Source organism: Pezoporus occidentalis, unplaced genomic scaffold (genome assembly GCF_034315485.1).
Source record: "Pezoporus occidentalis ecotype Australia unplaced genomic scaffold, CSIRO_AGI_Poc_V1 ctg198, whole genome shotgun sequence".
Lineage (NCBI taxonomy): Eukaryota > Metazoa > Chordata > Aves > Psittaciformes > Psittacidae > Pezoporus > Pezoporus occidentalis.
The window spans coordinates 685,001-706,586 of NW_026913833.1; the positions used below are offsets into that span (position 1 = coordinate 685,001).

At 42.3% G+C, this 21,586-nt stretch overlaps 1 long non-coding RNA gene across 1 annotated transcript in view; it reads right to left on the reverse strand.

Annotated features, from left to right (window-relative positions):
* Positions 1-21,586, reverse strand: part of LOC134163018 (uncharacterized) — a 61,287-nt gene that overhangs the window by 3,349 nt on the left and 36,352 nt on the right. The window contains exons 2-3 of the long non-coding RNA XR_009964530.1: positions 10,898-11,076; positions 2,424-2,602 (exon numbers count right to left, since the gene is read on the reverse strand). This is a non-coding gene — a long non-coding RNA (uncharacterized LOC134163018). The remainder of the gene's footprint in view (positions 1-2,423; positions 2,603-10,897; positions 11,077-21,586) is intronic.

Consider the following 21,586-nt stretch of genomic DNA (forward strand, 5'->3'; position numbering starts at 1 on the left):
AGCCAAATGTTAAAGTTATTTGTTCTTGTCAATAAACTAAACTTTACTGTGACCCTATGTTTTTATTATGCCACGTGTATTTTAAGATAGGATGTTACTGCCTGGACTTCTACTGAGCCCTGCAAATACTCTTTGAGGGGGTAGGAAGCAAGTATTCCCAGAACCGGTACCATGAGGCTGCCAGTCCAAGGCACCTGATTTTCAGGGGCTATAGGAAATACCAGTCCCTTCCTATTGTTGTATGTGTGTGTGTGTGTGTGTGTGTGTGTGTTCGAGTTTTAAAACCTCCAGGCTTGAAGTAAGTACTCTGATGAATTTGCCTTCTGGGCTGAGCTGTTCTTTGAGGGGTAGAAATGAAATGTGGTGAGAGATGAATCCACATTTGAGACCTGCCATTCCTCTGTCCTGTTATTATTTTCTAGATGGTGGCACAGAAGAGACGGGCTACCCCTGGGAGGTGGCAATCACAGCCACACAAAAGCAGTGCAAGCAATGCCTGTCTAGCATAAGTGGCACTGCTAGGCTATATGCCAGCCTTAGAGCTCCAAACACATTTCCTTATTCCCATTTCACCAAGGGGAGACTGAGGCACAGAGAGATTTTTGCAAGCTCTGCAGGCTCCCAGAGACCTAGGATTAATAATTAAAGAAGGCTCTTTAAACTTTCAGCCATCTGTGCAGAGTTCCAGTGTAATTTCCCACTTTAAAAAATAATGGTGATCTTCCCTTGGAAGAGTTTAACATGACCTAGCTCTTCCCACCTTTCGAGCAGACTTGGTATTTGGCAGGGAAGCGACCAAGGGTATACGTTCTGGCATTCCCACAGAAGCCCATCTAAAGTTGGTTGAGTTACAAGCTTTTGGAAAGAAATAATCAGTCTCCATAAGCTCAGGAGGCATTTAAATCTCTTTAAATTTCATGAAGATTCCACTTACGCTGGGCAGAAATCCAGCTTGGATGCTCCATGGTTGCTATTCTGAAAGCTTCAGGTAGTGCCAGGTACAGAGACTAGGTTGAAAAACCCAAGAGTGAAGATTGGACCTTGTGATCTCCAGGAGCTGATCCTGCCTCTCTTCTATGGGGCAGGGTGCTTTGGGGACTAAAGCTGCTTTACTGGCATGGGGAAATAAGAGTGGGTGGCTGGAGACTGTGGTTTGCTACAAGGAAAGACTGGAATGGGGTAAAATGAATCAAATATGGAATACTGTGAGCCTACTGCATGCTAATATGCCAGGTAATCCCTTTCCTCATGCACTTCTGCCTGAGGCAGGACAAGTCTGGCGCACTGGAACAAGCTTTTCCCTAGATCTTGAAACAACATCTGAAATATCTGTCTTGTCATCTGTTTCTTGCAAGGAAATACTCTGGAAAGTAGAATTGCTCACATCCTGGCTCATGTGCATCCTTACAGGTTACTATTACCACAGTTTCTTCTGGTTGCTTTGTGTGGTGGACTTCAGGGTTTCATCTGCTGATGATCCACATGGCCACCAGCAGGACACATGCTGAAGCTTCTGAGTGTGTTTCATTTTGTTTTCTTTAAGAGAAAAAACCTAGGAAAGCCAACAAGGGTTTCTGAAAAGACAAAACCCTAAATGAATAAAACATTATTCAAGGTACCTATTAAAGAACCCTGAAGAAAACAATTCCAAGTCAGCTCCGGAGCAAGTTAAATCCCTGTATTGCCTCAGGCAAGCATCCTATGGAAAACCCACAGTGAGGTGATGAGATAAGGATGACAGGGCAGAACTAGCATTGCCCAGAAAACTTCAATATGTGTTTCCTAACATAAATGTTCTTCATTACGCAGCTTTAATAATGAACTTTTGTTATACTGTGTGCACATGAGCATGTATTTCACATCCAATGGCTATAGCATAACGCACAATTAACAATAGCAGGGTTTCCATGCTACAGGTATGAACTTGTATCTGATCATCTATGGTAAATCAGGAATGGCTAATGGAATGAAAAATACCACTTCCTGCACATACCACTCCAGTGTTGGGACACTACTTTTGTTATCATATCACGTTGGCTGAGAAGTTTAAATTCTGGGCTTTAAAACTGCAGAAATGTCATTGTAAGATATCAGTGCTCTGAGCTTTTGAGGGCAACTAAGAGCTTTCTGTAGGGAGAAGAACCCACAGGACTCCTAAATTGGTGCTGGAGGCTAGCTTCAGGTTATGTTTGCTGAGGACACCTTGCCTAGGGAACCTCATCCTGCAATTGAAATGACATGGCCCAGTGTGAGGTGTCCCTGCCCATGGCAGGGGGTTGGAGCTAGATGACCTTAAGGTCCTTTCCAACTCAAACCATTCTATGATTTTATGATTCTATGACGTGATGTGATGGAGGCTGGCATAGCTGAGGGATCCCACTCAAGTCAACAATGGCTCTGCATGGATGCAAGATCCTACTTACCTAGATCTGATTGCTGGATTAATTGGGCAGAAGGCAAGAAGCAGTACTGGCCTTCAGGAGAGCTGCTCTGGACTCGGTGCTTCCAGCTTCTAATGCAGCACAATCTTCCTTGAGTACCCAAATCAGACAGCAGAGAATCTGGGGGATCACAGGATGTAATGTGCTGCCCCTTTCCCCTCCTAGAGTTGAAAGGAAAATATTTAAGTGACTGAAATAAAAATATGAGCGTCCATTAAAGTTTGTGGAGTATGTATTTATTCCCCATAAAAAGTGTGAGTTAGAATTGGACATTGCAAGGCTGCTCCATAAAGAAAACTGCTTCTTCTCTTGGCATTCAGTGGTTTTCTTTGTGGAACTTTTCCATCAAAGTGCAGTATTTCAAATACCCATTCCCTCCCATTTCCCCCCAAGCAATAGGATGCTGACTGGGATTCATGCCCTGGTAGAAATCTGAAGCACTTTGGTACGGGGTAAAGAGCTTCAGACATCACTTGGGGGTTTTAGGAGCAGCGGTAATGGAAACCTCAAGGAAGATCTGATAAATCAGGGACTCCTAGATATCTATTCCCACTTCTTTCCATGCTACTCTGCCTGCTTTGACCAGGCTCCATGTCTCCAGATGGACCCCACCTCACCAATTTTTTCTGTTCAGAATTTGATTCAGACCCAAACCTACAAAAGCATCATACTATTCAAATGACAGCATAGAATATATTGGAGCCTTGCTCTGCCACTTAATGCACGCAGTCTTACATTAGCTCCTCTAGCTGCTCACACAGTGACAGAGGAATGCTCAATGCATTCAAAAGCAGTCAGTCCTGTAAGCGCTTATGGAAACACAAATGCCTTCAGATTTCAGATATTCTAGGCACCAAGATTAGGTGACAGAGGAATCAGAATTTGATCAAATTGCTTGGATCCCAGTTTTGGGTGTTATAAAAACACTTGAAGGATTCTTCCTGGACCCTGAATGGCTAAAAATCTCCACCTTCTTCCTTCCCCTCAGTCTCATCAGTGGCACATGCCTTTGTACAAGGAGTTAAAGAGGGCCTTTCATTAAGCCAAACACTGTTTTTCCCCTCCTACCTCTCCAGTTCTAGTAGCCCAGTGGCTGTATATTCTCTTCTGGCTTGTGTTTCCTTGTCTGCTGCCTTCATTCTCAGTAGCTACATCTCTGTCTGATGCTGACCATATCAGGGCCATTTATCTCGATAAGATGGCTAATTTCCCTTGTCTGGTAGATCAGAAATTCTAGTCGGGATCTCAGTGACACCTATATAAATCCAGATTAAATCCATTTCAGAAGTAGAAGGAGCATTTGACCTGAAATCTTTAGGGGTTTCAGGTTTGTTGCCTAAACCACTGTGTGGCTAATTTACATCGCAATAGATAGGCTCTCATTTTGTGGGTCTGTGTATGGTTTGAGCAAACATTGTTCTTACTAGCACCTGCTGCCACAAAAATGATACTTCTTTGGATGACCCATTCACTGGGAAAGCTTAAGGATTGGAAAGGAGAAAACTACAGGGATTGGTTTGTTAGGTGGTAGGGGTTGCTTTTACATTTTTATAAGCAGCACAGTGAACTCCAGCAATGAGTAAGGGTTGAGGACAACGGCTACCAGCCTCTGTCATATCTTTTTGAACCCTAATACAAGAAAATGCCAGTAACTCCTGCAAAAAACAACCACTGAATATGCTTTGGCCAGAGCTCAGCCGCTACATGGTGTTTACTGAGTCTCAAAACCTTATAAGCTATTGGCTTATTTGTTAAAATGTTCAATGCCTATTTCATAAATCAGTCTTCAGAGTTCTCTGATGATAAGGAAATAAATATTCACTTTCTGAAAGCCAGTAAGTAAAGAATTAACCAGCTTAGGAAAAGCAGTAGTGGAAGTTGATCTGTGATCTATAAGTTAGGTCTGGATTCCTGTGCTTCAGCCACGCTGAGATTCAGATCTGGTATGTCTCCACCTAAAATAGCACTAAATTGGATAATCTCTAACTTTTGTTATGTCTTTAAATGGCATGTTTGTATATTTGCACACTGTTGCTCCTGGAGTAAGCAGACTCAATTAAAAAGTTACCACTTTCTGCCACAGAAAACAACCCACTTGAAATACTGGGAAACAAAGCTTAGGAGGGTGAGAAGAGAGTTTAGCACTCTGTTGTTATGGTAATGTGGGATATTTCTGTGTTGTGGATATCCACTGCTAGTAAATAGACACAGATGTTAACCAAGAGAAGCTGTGGCTGCCCCACCCCTGGCAGTGTTCAAGGCCAGGTTGGACACAGGGGCTTGGAGCAAGCTGCTCTAGTGGAAGGTGTCCCTGCCCGTGGCAGGGGTTGGGACTGGATGAGCTTTAAGGTCCCTTCCAACACAAACCAGTCTGGGATTCTATGAATCTATGTTAACCAGGCCCATCATGAATATGGATACTAGGCCAGTGGCAAAGCTGTGCAAACCAAGAGGCATTTTAGGTTTCTTTGCCAGTGTCAGTAGATGGGGTCTTACCACTTACAGTCATGTTTTAGCCCAACCACAATTGCTGGCCCCTCAGCTCTGTTTGAATCCATGCTTTTCCACAATATCAGAATTCTGGTTTCTGGTGTAATATGGTTGTGACCAAACTAACTGGCAATGGGGAGACAGCCAGAACCCTAAAATGGATAAGCATTCATTCTGATGGACCTCACTTGTAACACTAGCTGTAGTGCATCCTCCAATATCTTGGGCCCATAGTTTCCACTCATGGTTTATGTTTCAGATCTTTAGTTAATCCTTCTGTCTAGTTTTGGCCCATTAACCATTACACCCTGCCAGCATGCAGCTAACTGGGCAGGTCATCACACTGAGGTTCTGGTTAAATTCTGATGTCAGTATTGCAAAGAGCATGATTTTAGAGAAGACTGCACTCATGTAAGAGCCTGTTAAGGAAGGTGGGGTGCAAAGTGGTGGATGTCCAGGTTGAAGGATGCCCTGGAAGTATGAAGACCTCTTCCTTCAAGGCAAAGGAAGGAATCTCAGTCTGACTTACTCCTTTGCACCTGACAGGAGATGTTTGAGCAGGTTGCACAAAGATCCAGAAGAAAGAGGACAGAAGTTTTAGGCTCGAGGCAGTGAGATGAAGGACAGCCCACCTGCTTTGAACAGGGCCCTGGTTAAGTTGCTATTAATACACACTGAGAAGATATTTTTCTGTATGAAAACTGGGCCTATGGACAGCCTAGAAGCTAAAAGTCACCAGAGCTGAGTAAGTGGCCATGCTTTCTTGCTCCTCATAGCGCGTGTAACAACACCATCTCCTCTGCTCGAGCAGAGCAGGCATATAAAGAAGCAGCTTTTGTTTTAGCTAAGGGCTCTTAATTTGGGTCTCTACTTCATCACTTGATATCCTTTACATGGACTCAACAGAGGAACATGATAGCAAGGCAACAAGTCACTTGTTCATGTGAAGTTCTTAAAAAGGAAAGGAACAGATCAGGACTGGCATTAGAGCTGCTGTGGATTAATATTTAAGCATACATCCCTCCTTGCAGCCTGTCATACTGTCATCTGCAACACTGTCCTCCATCAAAACCCTCTTTAAAGCTCTCTGCTACAGTTGACACCTGCACTCAATCAGGGCAGCAGCCAGGCTGGATGAGTTGTCTTGCAGGACAGCACCTTCAGGCTGAGGGGCTCTGCCATGACTGCAGAGATGTCCTCCTGCTGCCTCTTGGGCTGCTGCAAAGGCAATGCAGCTAAAGCAGAGCAGCTCCTGTGCTGGGTGGAACACATGTGGCATGTGAGCAACCTTCACATCAACCCAGCCAAAGGGTGAGCACCTGAGAGGGCCTTTGTAGTGTTGTGTAGGCACTTAGCCAGGTTCACCTGTATTTTGTCGTGTCTTTTGCTCCTCTAGCCAAGTCCAGTGCACCATCTGCACAGTTTTGCTTGTAGTTCAGGCTATGCAATTCAAAATACAGATGTGTCACAACTGGAAAAGCCTTCCCTAGTTCTCTTGTTACAAGTTAGACAGAAAGAAAAATGATGCTTGTGTAGAAGTGAGTCCTTCCTATTCTGCTCCGAGAGTTGTGTCCAGCCATGGGAATTTGACTGTCTGATCTAGAGGAGAGAGTAAGCCTATGAAAAGCCTTGGTTGGATTCTGGACACCCCTTCCTATGGACTCCTCAGGACTTCCCACAGCATGGAGACAAACCAACAATGCCATTTTCTTGCTATCAGCTCCCAATACAAAGGGCCTGATACAATACGTGTGTGTGTGTATGTGTGTGTGAAACCTGACAGCCTAAGTATGATGTAGTTTAGGTATTTTGGTACAGCAAAATGGAACAGAATTACTTTTCCTATTATCTTCCAAAAGTTATTGAAAATGATATGAAATATATTCTCTAGGAAAAAAAAAAAGAAGGTGGGTTTTCTTTTAATGCAATTTCTTTGGCAGTTTATTCACTGGTTATTCATTCCCCCTCTCACGTTGGGGAGGCTTTTCTATTATGAAGCATTCTGTGCAAAAAAAAAAAATGAACCCAAAAAAAAGAAGTATACTACTTCTTTAAAATATATTGCAAGAATCCTCATTTCCAGATTTTTATTGCAGCACTAGCTGGTATTCTTGCATGCAGTTTTGTAATTTATTCTGAACATTCCACTTAAACCTTTTTTCAATAGCATGATTTTATTAGAGTCAGCTCACTGGACTTTCCCAAAAAGGTATTTAAGATCAAATAAAACCAGTGCTTGGAAAAATATCATTACAATATGAAAGCAGTTACAAAAACATTAGTACTGCAAAGTTTTATTTCAAATGGCTGAGCCTGCTGTACCCCACGTTATTGCATTTCTACTTCCTCAGACACACTCACTGGAAAAATGGGAAAAACTGTCATCTTAGCAGTTTTTACCTGTTTCTCAAAAAAAAAGGCACTCAATTTATAGGGAAGCAGCAATTTTTTTCAGCACCACCATGAATAAGAGCAGCAAACTGTCCTTTGTTCCTGCATTCCTTGTCTATGCAGAGGATTGTTCTCCTCATGCCTTGGCAAGTGGCCCCCTCCAGGGAGCCCAGCAGTTCCCTGGGGTGAATGGATTTGGGCTGAGGAGTGGATGCAGTGATGTGGAAGTGTGGCTCTGCAAGCAGGGCAAATCTGCTGCTGATGCAAACAAAAAAGGTTCATTTAAGACCTGAGTGAAGGGTGACTTTGCTTTTACTTTAGGCAAAATACCCTCTGTGCTTTACCTTGCTAATGCTGTAATAGGTGTGAGCAGCCAGTAACCACCAAGTACCACTCACCACTGGGACTGCAGCAAAGGGCCAGTCCTGCAGGACTGAAGTCATTGGCTGCTTTCTCTCTAGCACATCAGGTGAAGCCATGGGTGAGCCAGACAAGATCCTGATGTTGCCTTGTTTCCCCAAGAACCGAGTTCAAGCCTCCATGGCAGAGTCAGCCTCCACTTTGGCTTACCCACCAGGCTTGCATCTGCCATTCAACTTCACATCCAGGCAGTTAGGGCAAATGTCTACCTTCTCCAGTGGTTGCTTTCATCGGAAAGGAGATAACTGACAGCTGGACCTGGAGCTTAAGCTGATCCATGTTTGGTGGTTTTGAATTTCATGGGATTTGGTTTAAAAGAGGTCTTTTTGGGGGTGATTTCCCCTTAAAAATCCAATAGAAAAAAAACCCTCTATTACTCAACTAAATTCAGATCTAATCTGGAGTATAAATGAAAAGAAAGAAATAAACTAAAGGAAATCTTAATTTCTGTATCACCAGATTGCGTGACACAGTCTGTTTTTTCACCATTCTTTCTATTTGGATGCTTATATTTATTTCATGGGACAAATCTGAGGAGAAAGTAGTGTTTTGAATAGCAAATTGTGTTCCCCTTTTTCTCAGCCCTTTCCTAGGCTAGTTTTTTTCCAAGCAGTAGGTGCAGCAAAGCAGCCTCAACACGCTTAAGTTTGAAGATGAGGCGTTATGTGTGGACTTTGAAATCCTCTTTTAAAACTGCAAGTTACTGTTCATATTACTTTTCTAAGTAGAAATATGCTTAAAAAGTAAAGTCTTTATTGCTTCTTAAAAGGCGTAGTGCTCTGTGATAAATTCTCATATTTTGACTGTTAATATGTTTGAATGAAAATTATTTATACATTTTGGTGAGGTTGAATGGTTTTCATTTGATTGCTGCCTCTGGAAATGAAAGCAGAGTAGCAGGAAATTTACATGTCATGCTGTGATGTATATCCAGATTATGAGATGATTGTGCAGCAGATGAACACCAAGTAAAATCATTTGCATCAAACTGTGACAACTGCAATTCCTGACAAGGCCTCTTAGTTTTTTGGGCTATTATCATTGTACAAGAATATAATCTATTGACAGCAGGGCTGTTTAATACATTTAAAGGCAGACAGTGGAAGAAATCTTAACTGTTTTCATTCACCGCTGCACAAGGGTGCAGATCAAAAGTGAATTATATTTAAAAATATGCATGTATGATGATAAGATGCATGACATTCATCAACCTGTTTAGTCATGGTTAAGCTGCGATGGTGAAGATCCAATATTACTGCCATATGTGGTCTGAAATAGAGACGTGAGACTGAAAATTATATTATTGCCCAGTAGAAGTGAATAAACAGAGGGAGGCATTCTTTCTTCATCTTTCTTAACCTTTCTTCTTAGATTAAATTCTGCCCTTCTGTACTTTTGTAGAAGTATTGGGTCTTAACTTCAGCTAAGGATATTTAAGCTTTTTAAATCTGATGGGTTTTTTTTCCCTTTTCTGTGGTAAAAAGCATCTTCTTTTTTTTCTGTAATAATTATAAAGTTGCCTTTGTAGGACTTCTAATGTGAACTGGTTGTGGATCAGGATCCAAATAAACACTGATGTATTACATTTCCTTTGTCAGGTATGATCTTTACAATTATTGGGCTAAATTAATGAAGGTCTTAAAAGAGAGAATTAAGGGGAAAACGTATTTTATATGTAAAAACCTCATATTCTGGTGCTTTTTACAAAATGCTGCAATCCCCTCCACGGTCCAGGGTAAGCAATTCCTGAAATACTTGTGCTTTGGAGCATTTTAATGTGAAAAATACTGCTGAAGCTCTTCATCACAGCAGTCAGAAGGTAGCTATTATTGTGGACACAGCCCTGAAAGCACAGCTCCCTGACAGAGCTGGGCTCCAGCCTGAGTGTGTGCTACAAGCCAGTGAAATGCTGATACTGGAGTGCAGACTCCATGCAGGAAAGCTCTGCCCCAGGGTACCTTCAGGGCTGTGCTGGTGACTGTAACACCACAACTGACTGATGGACATAGATGGGGATCCTGCACAGAGGGAAATTTTAGAAGGTTTTATTACTTGTTCTTAATCCTCCCACAGGGAGAATAGGAGAGTAGGGTGAGAAATGGGAAGTCTATGGAAGGGACAATCCTACTAAGGGGTACAGGTGGAAGGTTGATGTGCTGGAAGCAGCTAGTGTCCCCATCAGTAAAAAGTAGAGGTGATGTGGGGAAGTGCAGCTCAACCACAACCCTATCAGCCCTGTGTGAGCAGGAGATTTCAGGCTCACATAGAAGCTGGGTGCTTTCAGATGAGCTCACTCAGATTCAGAATCATGGTGCAGAAACTCAAGCAATGTCAGCACAGGTTCACAGGCTGCATGGTAGCCCTTATTCAGGACCTAACCTGTTTTCCCAAGCTGAAGAGCTTGAACCTGAGCAAAAGCAGCTGAATTGCTTGTTGATTCAGCCTGGTTTGTCTCAACACTACACTGTGCCACAATATCTACCCACCTCAAGGCATGTCTCACCCCCAAATCTCCAGAAGCCCATTAGCCTCTGTGGAGCTCCTACAGCCATTATCAGGTCAGGAGACAATGGCCAACCCCTAGAAAGGCTGTGTGCAGTAGGGACAGTGTAGGGCACAAACAGCCAGGGGAGCACAGAGAACCAAGGGCAAACACAAGGTGTCCAATTTGCCATAAAGGGAAGAATGTCAGCATACCTGTATTAACTCCAGCATTAAGGATAAAGAGAGATGGAACATTTAAAAAGTGTTAGTGTTTAGAAACTGCTTTCTTGCATTTTTCTTGCAGTCATCAAGACTAGCATTTTTTCCCCTAGTAGCCCAGGCTCTCCTGTTTGCACGCATACAGATGCCGGAGGTGTTTTGGAAAAGCAAGACCATGATTATTTCTGAGATCTTCACAAAAATTGCAAAAGTTGGCACCATAATACTATGCACACAGTAATGGCAGGAGATTCCCAGGTGCAGTGGCTGGATATACCAAAGTTTTCATTAGCGCACTATTACGTTAGAAAACTAAGCAAAGACAAAGGGCTAAGAACTCCTGGATTCTTTCTTCCTTCCACTTTTGACTTGTGTGATGCAATACCAGTCACCTAAGCTAACTTTTTGCCAGTCCCCTAAAGATAAAAGGAGAAATATGTACTATTTCTTACCTCCCAAAGCTGTCAGCAGGGTTGATTCATGTTGACAAAGGCATTTCTCGTGTGATATGTAAGGAGTAGTTGCTCTCTTGCCACCTCAGTCCAGATTCCCATTGGCAGTCCGTTCCTGCCTTTGCTTGCTTGCACTTTCTGTGAAGTGGGCTCTGGAGATCCCAGTGGGATGCTGTAAGCTGTAAAAATGGTTGGAAACAAAGAAGTCAGTGATTTTGCAGGCCAGCAATGATGCAAACGTAGTTTTCTCTTAAGACTGAGGTAGAAAACTGGGGTATGCTCCTAATAATCTGCAAATTCTATTAAAATTAATGCTCATGTTGCTTCAGCAAACTCTCCAAATATATGTAGAGTTTCATCTTCTCCTGTGCAGTGTTCAGGATAATGACAAAAAGGGGTCATTTTCCTGTGGATGGAAAGGGATGCCATTCCTGCTTCAATAAAAGGGAAAAAAATTTGACTAGGACGAGAGAATATTATCTGTGTTCATTCTGGTGATAAAGAAAAACATGCATAAAAGGTCATGGACAAATGGAATTTCTATCATCCAGAAATACAGAGAGTCCTTTCCATGCATCATCAGACTTTTCCTTCTATCCCCATCCTGAGAATTGCTTACCCCCAGCAAATGCCATATTTTCTTCCTGGCACCACACTGCTTTTTCTCCATTGCCGATGCTCACACTTGTTTCATTAGTGCTCAGGCAGTATAAAGTTTCTGTTTCTAATACTACATTATTACCATCCTACTTCCATATCAAGAAGCCTGAGGATGTCACCAGGTATCTCATCATCATTGCAAAGCGTGAAGAGCTGACACTGCTCTGCGTGCATTGAAGTCATTCGAGTGCCCCAAGACTTGTGGTTCCAGTATTCACACAGCTGAAATTCCTTCTGTTTTATTACCATTACTGATTCATCTGGGACCAAGATCCAGCACTATGGGTCAGGAAGATCACCCACAGAGCATGGAATACCTCTAGACTCAAAGACACAAATTTAAGCAGCACTACATTTTTCCCTTTCTCCCAATACCTGCGTTACTACCTGAATTCTGCCACTGGAGGACATGCAACCAGTCCCACCACTGATGACACCAATATGCCCTTCAATGCCTGAGTGCTGGTGGGAGCTAAAGCCCAGTTCAAGGCTGTAACACACCAGAACATTTCCACCTCCTGAATGGAGGTTTCTGCATGTTGCTTTATTTTGACATTGGAGAGGATGCTGCATTTGGTAAGGCAGCTAAATACAAATACATTTGGGGGTCTTTCAAATGTCAGCATAACGCTAATATGAAATCAAACCTGGTTTTATTAGATACTCCTGATTCACCAGAGAAAACCTACAGATTAAAAAGTTATCAGGTTTATGATGTCGTCCTTTTTGGAGCTGAGGAGCAGCTGTTGCTCCATAACAGCTCTGAGCATGATGAACATTTTGGGAGAAGGGGTAATTTTTAACAAGAAAAAGAATGTTACTATTCCAAAGGAAAACCTGGCCACTAACTTCATTTGACATGTGTAATAGACTGTGATAGTTTTTTGGGGACTGCACGATGCAAAGTAAAACGAAGCTGGTAATAAGCAACTTGGCATTTATTCTTTATGTAGGAATATTTGTTCCTCAAAGTCAGACTATGTGGAATATTAGCATTTGAATAAATTATTCAGCACTTTCTAGAGAACGCAAGGGGAAAAAAATCTTTCCAGCATTATAACATGACAATCTACAGGGTAGTAGAAAAAGAAGGCTGTCATTTTTTCTTCAATTACAAAAGGCAAATATTTATTATTTATAAGTATTCGCCTTGTATAGGCTTAAATGTTATTTATGAACCTGTTGCATAGTGATTTTCAATGTAACTCATTATTTTTAGCCTTAGGGTGTTGTAAAGGAGCATGGATATATTTAATGACACTCTGCTAGTCAGCGCAATTACACTGTAATCATTATGTAAAATGTGCTATTAATTAAACCAATTTCTAGTTAGAACATTCTCTTCTGCAGGGCTTAATCTTAATCTCTGGCAATCTTTCTCTCTGTTTTTCACCCATTAATTATCTGATTACTCTTTAAGTTACATATGATAAAATGTGTTTTTATTTTTAGGCTTCATATGCTCAATTATTTGTATTTATCACACCATTTGCCTGAATTATTGAAAAGGCCTTATTTGCCAAACAAAAGAGAAATAAAAAGAAACAGAAGATGAGGCAGTTACCTGGGAGCCAACAGTCGTTGGATGGTTGACAATTGCTTCTGATACTCTTTTTAGAGGTTGTATGGCTGAATTTCATTTCCAGTTCGGAAGCATCTCCTCTTTATCCTAATTACCACACAGAAATCTATACCTATTTTTAAATGCTTCATTTAAACACAGAGGCAAATGTCCATATTTTCCCCCGTTGGACTGGCTCTTTATGTTAGTATTTTGTTAAAAGAAACATAGTTATACTAAAACAATGCTCATTCTTAAAGGAATTAACATAAGCACTAACCAAATAATTATTCCGAAGGCATTATGGTAGTTTTTGAGTTACAAATAATTACTGTTAACAATTCCAGTTAAAATAATGGCATCTAAATGTCTACAACCCTTCAGAAAAGGAAAAAATCACCTAGTTTTTGAAGTCATCCTTGCTCTGCTCTGCAATGACCCCTTGTGGAAAAAAAGACTTGAAAAGAGGAGGAATCGGCTCTAAAATTCCCAGGAAATTTGATATAAATATGTAAGAGCAAAAACGTTTTGCTCCTGCCAAGCTTGATGGTCAGGGATCATGGACTAATAAGCCTGAATAGCATGAGATCCATTTTAATTAAGTCCCAAGCTTTAGGAGGTCTTCATCTCAGGGTCTCCATGTCAGTGTCCCTACTGGGGTCCATGCAGTGGATAAGGCTAAACTACCACCACCTGCCACTGCTGCTGCGTGTGGAACCATCTCTCCTGCTTAACCTTTGCAGTTGCTAAAATGTCACAGAACCATAGACTCCCGGAATGGGTTGGGTTGAAGGGACCTTAAAGCTCCTCCAGCTCCAACCCCTGCCACGGGCAGGGACCCCTTCCACTAGAGCAGCTTGCTCCAAGCCCCTGTGTCCAACCTGGCCTTGAACACTGCCAGGGATGGGGCAGCCACAGCTTCTCTGGGCACCCTGTGCCAGCGCCTCAGCACCCTCACAGGGAAGAGCTTCTGCCTAAGAGCTCATCTCAGGTTAAAGCCTTTCCCCTTGGCCTGTCCCTACAGGCTCTTGTCCAGAGCCCATCTCCAGGTTTCTTTTAGACCCTTTAGGCACTGGGAGCTGCTCTAAGATCTCCACAGAGCCTTCTCTTTTCCAGGCATAACAGCCCTGTAATAACTCATAATGGGTGGTGTCAATCAGAAATACCCATTAAAAAAAACAAAACCAAAGCAAACCAAACTCCATCCTCTGGATACACACAGGTGCAAGTGAGGGGAATAGGGCCTTGCATGGTGTATGCACTTCGTCGTCTTATCCCATACTGTGAAGGTTGTCACCTGCACCAGCAAACAAGAAGCAGATGGCCAAAAATCACATAATCATCAATCTAAACCATGTACTGAATCCAGCACACAGTTGTCACTGTGCTAAGAGACACCCAGCAGAAGCTCAGGGCCCTGGTCCCAAATAACTAACGTCTTCTGTACTCTAGTTAAAGAAATAAAACCTTTAGGTAAATTGTACCTAGCCAGTTAATAAGGTTTTGCAGGTTTGGGCAGAGTCACTTGAATATAAACTTCTTTCTCCTTAAAAGTATGAGAAGGATGTCATAGATTCCCTGAAATCCTCTGGCATTTTCCAAGAGAAATTCAAGTATCAAACCACATCCCTGCATCCTGCCTTGCAGCCTGATCTCACTAGATGGCTGAATCCAGCCCAGCTTGCATCCTGCCTTACTTTATGCTTCACCTGAGGACAATGGGAGTCTTTCCACCACTGCACCAGCGCCTGGACTGTGCCCTTCAGGACACATTTGTAGCTCTGTCCCAACTTCTCTTCTCAGAGGGAGCCGAGTATCTGAGCAGGAGTGGAGATATTTGACTCTGCAGCAACATTCACTCAATGGGATACACTGGAGAGAAGGGAAGGGTGTAGGGGGAGCAGAGAGCACTTTCTCTTGTTGTCTAGAAGGCAGGTCCTGACCTATGCTGGTTGAATGTATAAACACCTCAGAAGCATCGTCACCCAGGGTAAATGTTCTTTTGTTTCTCCTCTATGGTGTTTTACAAAGAGCTTGTAACTCAGTTTCTCCCTGACCCTGCAGTGGTTACTGAAGTAATTTGGTTTAAAGATGAAGTGTCCTGAATACTTTCCTCTATACACGGAGTACAAATATCGATTTCTTCAATATTTGGTGTGTGTCTCTTTTCTGGCCCCAGATATTCATTTCATGAACAAACCTATCTGTTGTGGACAACACAAGGAAACCTTGTTTTATGTTTTGAACTACTGATGGGTGGTAGACAGCACATCATCCCAGCAGCATCCCTTCTGTGTAGGGTACCATAGGACTCTGGTGGCAACTATAATGTCAGGACTATGTGTGTCAGTTGGAAATATTAAATAGGTTTTCTTCCTTTTTGGGTGTAAAAGAACCAAACGATCCCTCCTGCAGCCAAAAGCACAGCTTGTGTAATGGGGGCACAACTGGTAGGTACTCTGGAGGAAGAGTATGTGACACTTCACACTTTACAACAGGTTCATTCAGCTCTGTGTGTGTGTTTCTTAAAAAGGGAATCTTTACCTAGCAGAATTCATGCTTCTGGTTAGTGCTGCCATTTCTGCTGCATCAACGCTTTCTCTGCTGCTCCCTTTCTGACTTGGGTTTTGTGCTGCAAGTCAATTATTAGAGCCAAAAAAAACCCACAACAACCAAACCCTGACACGGGACTGAGCCATTTTCCTAGAGGATGAAAACAACTCTTCCTCAGTAGAGGAGCAGATAAATGCTGCTGTAGTCAGCTCCCACTCAGAAACTTGGACTTAAGATCAAACCCTTTCAGCTTCACTTACAGGAACACAACGCTGTCAACTACACCTGCCCACCATGTTCTTTTGCTTGGACTGGCTTCCAGCTCCTCCTGCCATATGCTGCCTTTGCTAAATATCCTTAAAACGCTGTTTTGCCCAGTGAGGGTTATCTGCGGTGAAGGCAGCCAGAGAAAAGCATGTTTTGAAGGTAGAAAGAGGACTTCAGGTACCATGTCTCTCATTCTGGAATTTTTCTTATGCTCCAAAACAAAGCAAAGATGTGCCATTATCCTCAGCCACTGCCCACATTCCCTGGCACAGCTCAGTGCTGGCATGGCTGGAGCAGTCTTTGTGCCACCCTCAAGAGCCCCCAGCACCTCCTTGGCCAAAGCAGGTTCCCAGTTCACACACAGCCACGGCTCCCCACCATTAGCACAGCACTCCAGCACCAACTGGGAATTCCTATGAGATCAGTTCCAGCAGTTTACTGGTTTCTCAGTCTTGCCTGAGGTAAGAAAAGCAGCTGCAAGGGAGAGGAGGGGTCAGTCCAAATGTATCTAGCTATATCCACAGGACAGCAGTGCACCAAAAGGGCTTGGTAACAGAGGTCATAAACTCCTTGATGGAAAAGTAGGAATTATGGCTTTGGGGCATAGTGCATATCCACTGCCCATCTTCTCAACATAAACCTGCCCAGCCCCAGTCTCACCCTGTACACAGTAAACGCATACATATGTAGGAAAATGTGTAAGAGTAATGTCTACAGATAGGCTGTAATGTAAGTGGGAAAGGGATCATGAGCGAGGTCTCATCTGGGGTCCCACGTTACGTTTCATCAAGCTGTTACCCCGCTGCGCTCGCGGAGCAAAGAACACCTGAATTTCGCCATCTTTCTCCTTTCCCTGTTTTTAACTTCATTTTCAGGCTGCTCTTTCCTGGATGAACCCAGTCTCCTCTTGCAGGCTCCAAGGGAGCCATGAGCTCACTGAGCTGGCAGCAGGTAGCTTGCAAAGAATCCCTGACGAACAGTTCGCCGCAACTCTATTTTTAATATACATTGCTGACCCTAATGATGGTCTATTGAGATGAGGGCAAGGAATGTCTGATCAAGTGGAGATTAATTTTTGACTGTGCTGTCTGGAAACGCATGAAAATGCACTCCTTTTTCTATTTAGACTCACAGGATGCCTTGATTGATTGACTAGTTTACAAATGAAGGTGATAAAATTAGGTTGAAGACCACATACATTTCTTAAAATGAGTCTGGCTGGTCGTGGAGACAATGAGGTTTGGACAGATTGTATTGCTGGTTTAGGCAATCTTCTGAACATGTCAAGATTTATAGACCTGTACTGTAATGTTACAATTGCAGCTCACTGATATAGGTTTCTTTGCAAATTCTTTCCCATTTTATTTGAAAAAGGCCATTAGAGAGTTATAGACTATTGAAAAAGCTTTCTCTTGGCTAACCCTTAATAAACTCTTCCAAACAAGGACTACTGCATTTTTGTATTAAATTTAGACCAAAATCTATAAACCATGTTCTCCCAGGTTTGGATAATTTGATTATTATTATCTAAATGGAGTTATGGTTCATATTGGCTTGCAAGAGCATACGTAGTAAATAAAGCCTAAGTTAAGGTTTGTACAAGATCTTAGGACACTGAGGCTTTTTCACTCTTCATTTGGATTACTGGATTTTGGGGAATGGTAAATATATTTCCCCAGGTTGAGAAATTATCCAAATAAAATCCTCCTAATGCAGTGCTGAAATTAATGTTGCATTGAGCTAGAAACAAATTACTATTAACATTTCTTTATCCTTAGTGTTGCACAAATACCCACAGAAGCCCTGGGATTTCCTTAATAAAGCAGACAAGGTTTACCAAACAAATGAAAACAGACGGCGATGGGCTTCATGCAAAATTAAAACCCATGATGACATTAAAAATCATTACAGGAGAAGAGCAATAGATATCAAAGCTGTTTATGAATTAATAATAAATTCTATTTTATACATTTTGCCATCAGACTAATGTTATCCAAGAACTTTGTCAGCGGTGTCCTCGAGAGGGGGCCTGGGTATGTTTAAAATGGGAGCTCCCAGATTTTGTTTTCATGCCCTTCTTTACCTGAAAAAAAACCACCAAAATGTGGTGCTTCCATGTGTTTGGAGTGCTTGAGGACTGGGAAGATAGGATCAACCGGTTTGAACAACCAGTTAGCTATACACAGCTCTCAGGAGAGAAATAATAATAAATATATTGATTTTTTGAAATAAATAATAATAAATATCGTGATTTTTTTAATATTTATTATGTCAATGAATATCATCAATACAGAGCTCAGCATGTCCTGTCTCACTGGGGAGAGGGGTGAGGACATCCTGATGCAGGACAAGACTGGCTCCATCCCCTGGTGTGGAGGCCATACCTATGAAGCCGAGTGTGTGAGGCTCTGGGAGCAGCAACTGCATTTTAGGGATGGGAGCCTCAAGGGAAATGCTGGATGCCACCAGGACCCATCAGACAGATGAAAGAGGCTGCTCTAATGAAGCCCTGTGGGAACATTTCCAACTCCCACAGGAGCTTAGAGGTGGGAGGACCAAACCCTCCCTCATTCTCTGGGCTGCAAAAAAATACCTCCTTTGTTGGGGTAGGGCATAAAAAGCCCAACAGCATCTGCCCCGGGGGCAGGCTTCACCCTCACCCAGCAGCACCTCGTTCCAAGCTTTGGAAGAGCAACTCGTTTCTCCACCTCCCCAGGACCCGCTGGGCCATGAAGCAGGATTTTCTCTCAGTTAATTTACCTGTGCCTTCGGGGGAGATCCGCCTTTGGCCAGCCTAAGCACAGCATCCCTTACTTCAAAGTTCATCCTTAAAAACCAACACTAATGGAGGTTTTGGATGGCAAGGATCACAAATCAGGGTAAAGATGAGGCTGCCCCTCTGCAGAAGGGGTGTAGGAGTGCACTGCAGACCCCATAGGCACTGCTACATGGCAGCACCGCAGGGGAGAATATGGTCTCTCTGAGGTTTAGATTCTCAGTTGTGAAGAGCTATGAGGGGAAGAGTGGTGAGAGACGTGCCTGGGAAGTTCACAACACCAAAACATCACTCATCTAACACTTGGATATTGGCAGCAGCAGGTCCATGAGCTGCTGTTTCTCCAAACATCCCGAGCTTGCAGCCAGCCCTCCACAGCTAGTGGGATGCTGCTCTGCCTTTTCTATCTCAAGCAGTTGGTGTCTGGTTTCTCCTCCTTTGCTGGCTCCAGATTTTAAAAGAACATTGATGTGAGAAGAACCCACTAAATACATAAAGTCTGAAATCGTCTGGCTACTAAAAACCCAGTGAGTAGATAAGTTGTCTTTCTGTGGAGCTCTGATAATGTATATAAAGGTTAGCAGAAGAGGGGATTTCTCAGGCTGGTACACTGACCACGCTCTGAGCTTTTCACCCTGCTGAAGATGATCTGGGGTGAGTTTTAATATAAATAAACCCCTGTATATTGAAGGAAAAGCAGTGCTAAGCAACAGAACAAATGCTTTCTAAATCAGATGCTAAATTTCCAGTCAGAAATGAGCTAATTTTCAGTTCTTTGCTTCTCATGCATAAAAATCAGATTGCCTATTAAAAACACAGCATTAAAGGAGAAGAAAATAAAAGCTGGCAAATCAGAAAGGGCCTTGATTTTCCTGGCTTAAACATGATTACTTCACTCTGTCCATTCTAATGCACTTGAAAGCAGGTTTACTCTCCTCCCACCCTAATAGGAGCGACTCCTGTAATGGCTCTAAATGTTTCCTGGGACTGTATGAAATCTTCGAGCAGAGGTATTTAAAGGTTTAGATACGTTTGAAATACAGCTATTTTTCAATCCTCAAAGCCAGCCAATCCAGGTGCCTGTTAGTCTACAAGTGTCTGCCATCTTTCTCTGATTGTCAGTGGGAATAGACTGATGGATCACTTCCCTGTGTCACTGCTCTAGACTGGTGACAATCAGTGAAATGATTGTGTCTGCCTCTACACATATCTGTAATTGATTGCCTAAACCCTAAGACTCTCTTTCCCGGTTGATATGATGGAACATTGGACTGAAATCACTCTCGATGAGGAGGAGTCAGGACCATTTGTTATTTACTTCTTTCCTTGCGCCTTTCTTCTACCCTGCTTGAATTGTCCCACAAGAACACATTATGGTAATCAGACAGAATGTATGTATAGGAATCAATCAAAAGGAAAGCCGTCACAAGAGTTATGACATTACAAAGTCTGTTTGTAACTTTTGATTTATGGAAGATTTCCTGGTTTATAAATTGAGAGTGAGGCATGTTGGGATGGCTTAACCCTTGAACTCCTCAGTGGAGATAAAGAAGCAGTGGAAAAGGAGAATTAATACAGAATGAGCAGAGCCTGTCTTCCCTTACTTGTAATCACTTGATTATAAAATGAGACTAATGTTATTTTCTTTGTATTTCCAAGTTGTAAATGTTTTTGTATGAAAGAAAGATGCTTCACAGGAAAATGAATAAATAGACATCCTGCCAGAAGACTTTATAGTCAAAAGCTATGAGACTGTTAAGACTATGCATATGCTTAATTTTTGTGCTGTGGTATCCAACAGCAGTCCATCCCTGTTCATCAAAACATATGCTTAACTTTGTCTCTGGGCCTTAATCTGATTGAACTCAATGGGTTTTAAGCACACACTTATCTTTAGACTTTAGGAGCTTTGCTAATACTGATGAACTTAAACATCTGCTTCCCGTCACTTTGCTTTTCACCTCTGCGTGGTCCCACTGCCTTCAGGACTGGGACCCAGTTTTTCAGCACGTGCTTAACTACACAGACATGAACAGAAAAGATGTATCAGGATTAAGTGCATGCACAAAGGTGTCAAAGGAATGCTACAATAGGTGTAGAGAAGATATATTGAACATCTTACACAGTTATTTACATCTCAGGAGATGTGTGTGTGCGTGCATTGACTAATGGCTCTGTTTGTATAAGAAAAATACTTATGTATATACTTGCATATACTTATTTTCTTCCCCAGTCTGCATTACCCTTTTGACGTTTTAAACATATTATTTTGGTTTTTAAAAGTGCATTTGGAAACTCTCAGCCCCTACCACATCTTTAGTTACCACTAACCTTTCTTCCTTCAAGACTTCCATACACCACCTTGTTTCTAATGGGGTACTCCACTTCGTTACACTGATTTAATTGCTGACATGATGCTGTCTGAGCTAAGCAGTTGTTTTTCAGGACGAAAATTGTTTTTCCATGACATTTTGCTTGAACACTTCCTCATAAAAATAGGCCTTGTTAAATAGCTGCTATGTTCTAGATGAGAATGGATTTCAGCGAGGGATGCAGTGGCTTTGGAATGTGTATATACAGTGGTCTAGTTCTCAACAAATGTGAGAGGCCAATGTGCTGGTAGGACTTCTGTTTCTAATTCAGAAGACCCATCTATTCTTTCCCCCTAAAACTACATTCTGCCTTCATGGAGAACATTATAGAAGTTGCTTTTTGGATCCGTTGCTGAAATGTATCCAAAACACTGGAAAACCTAAGACTAGAAATATGAGCTGGATACCCATCATCTTTTATATGGGACATTGTAGCTTTTATCACTCATAATGTTTAGAGGCACATCAGAACAGCAAAATGGACGAAGTGGAGAGCAGCA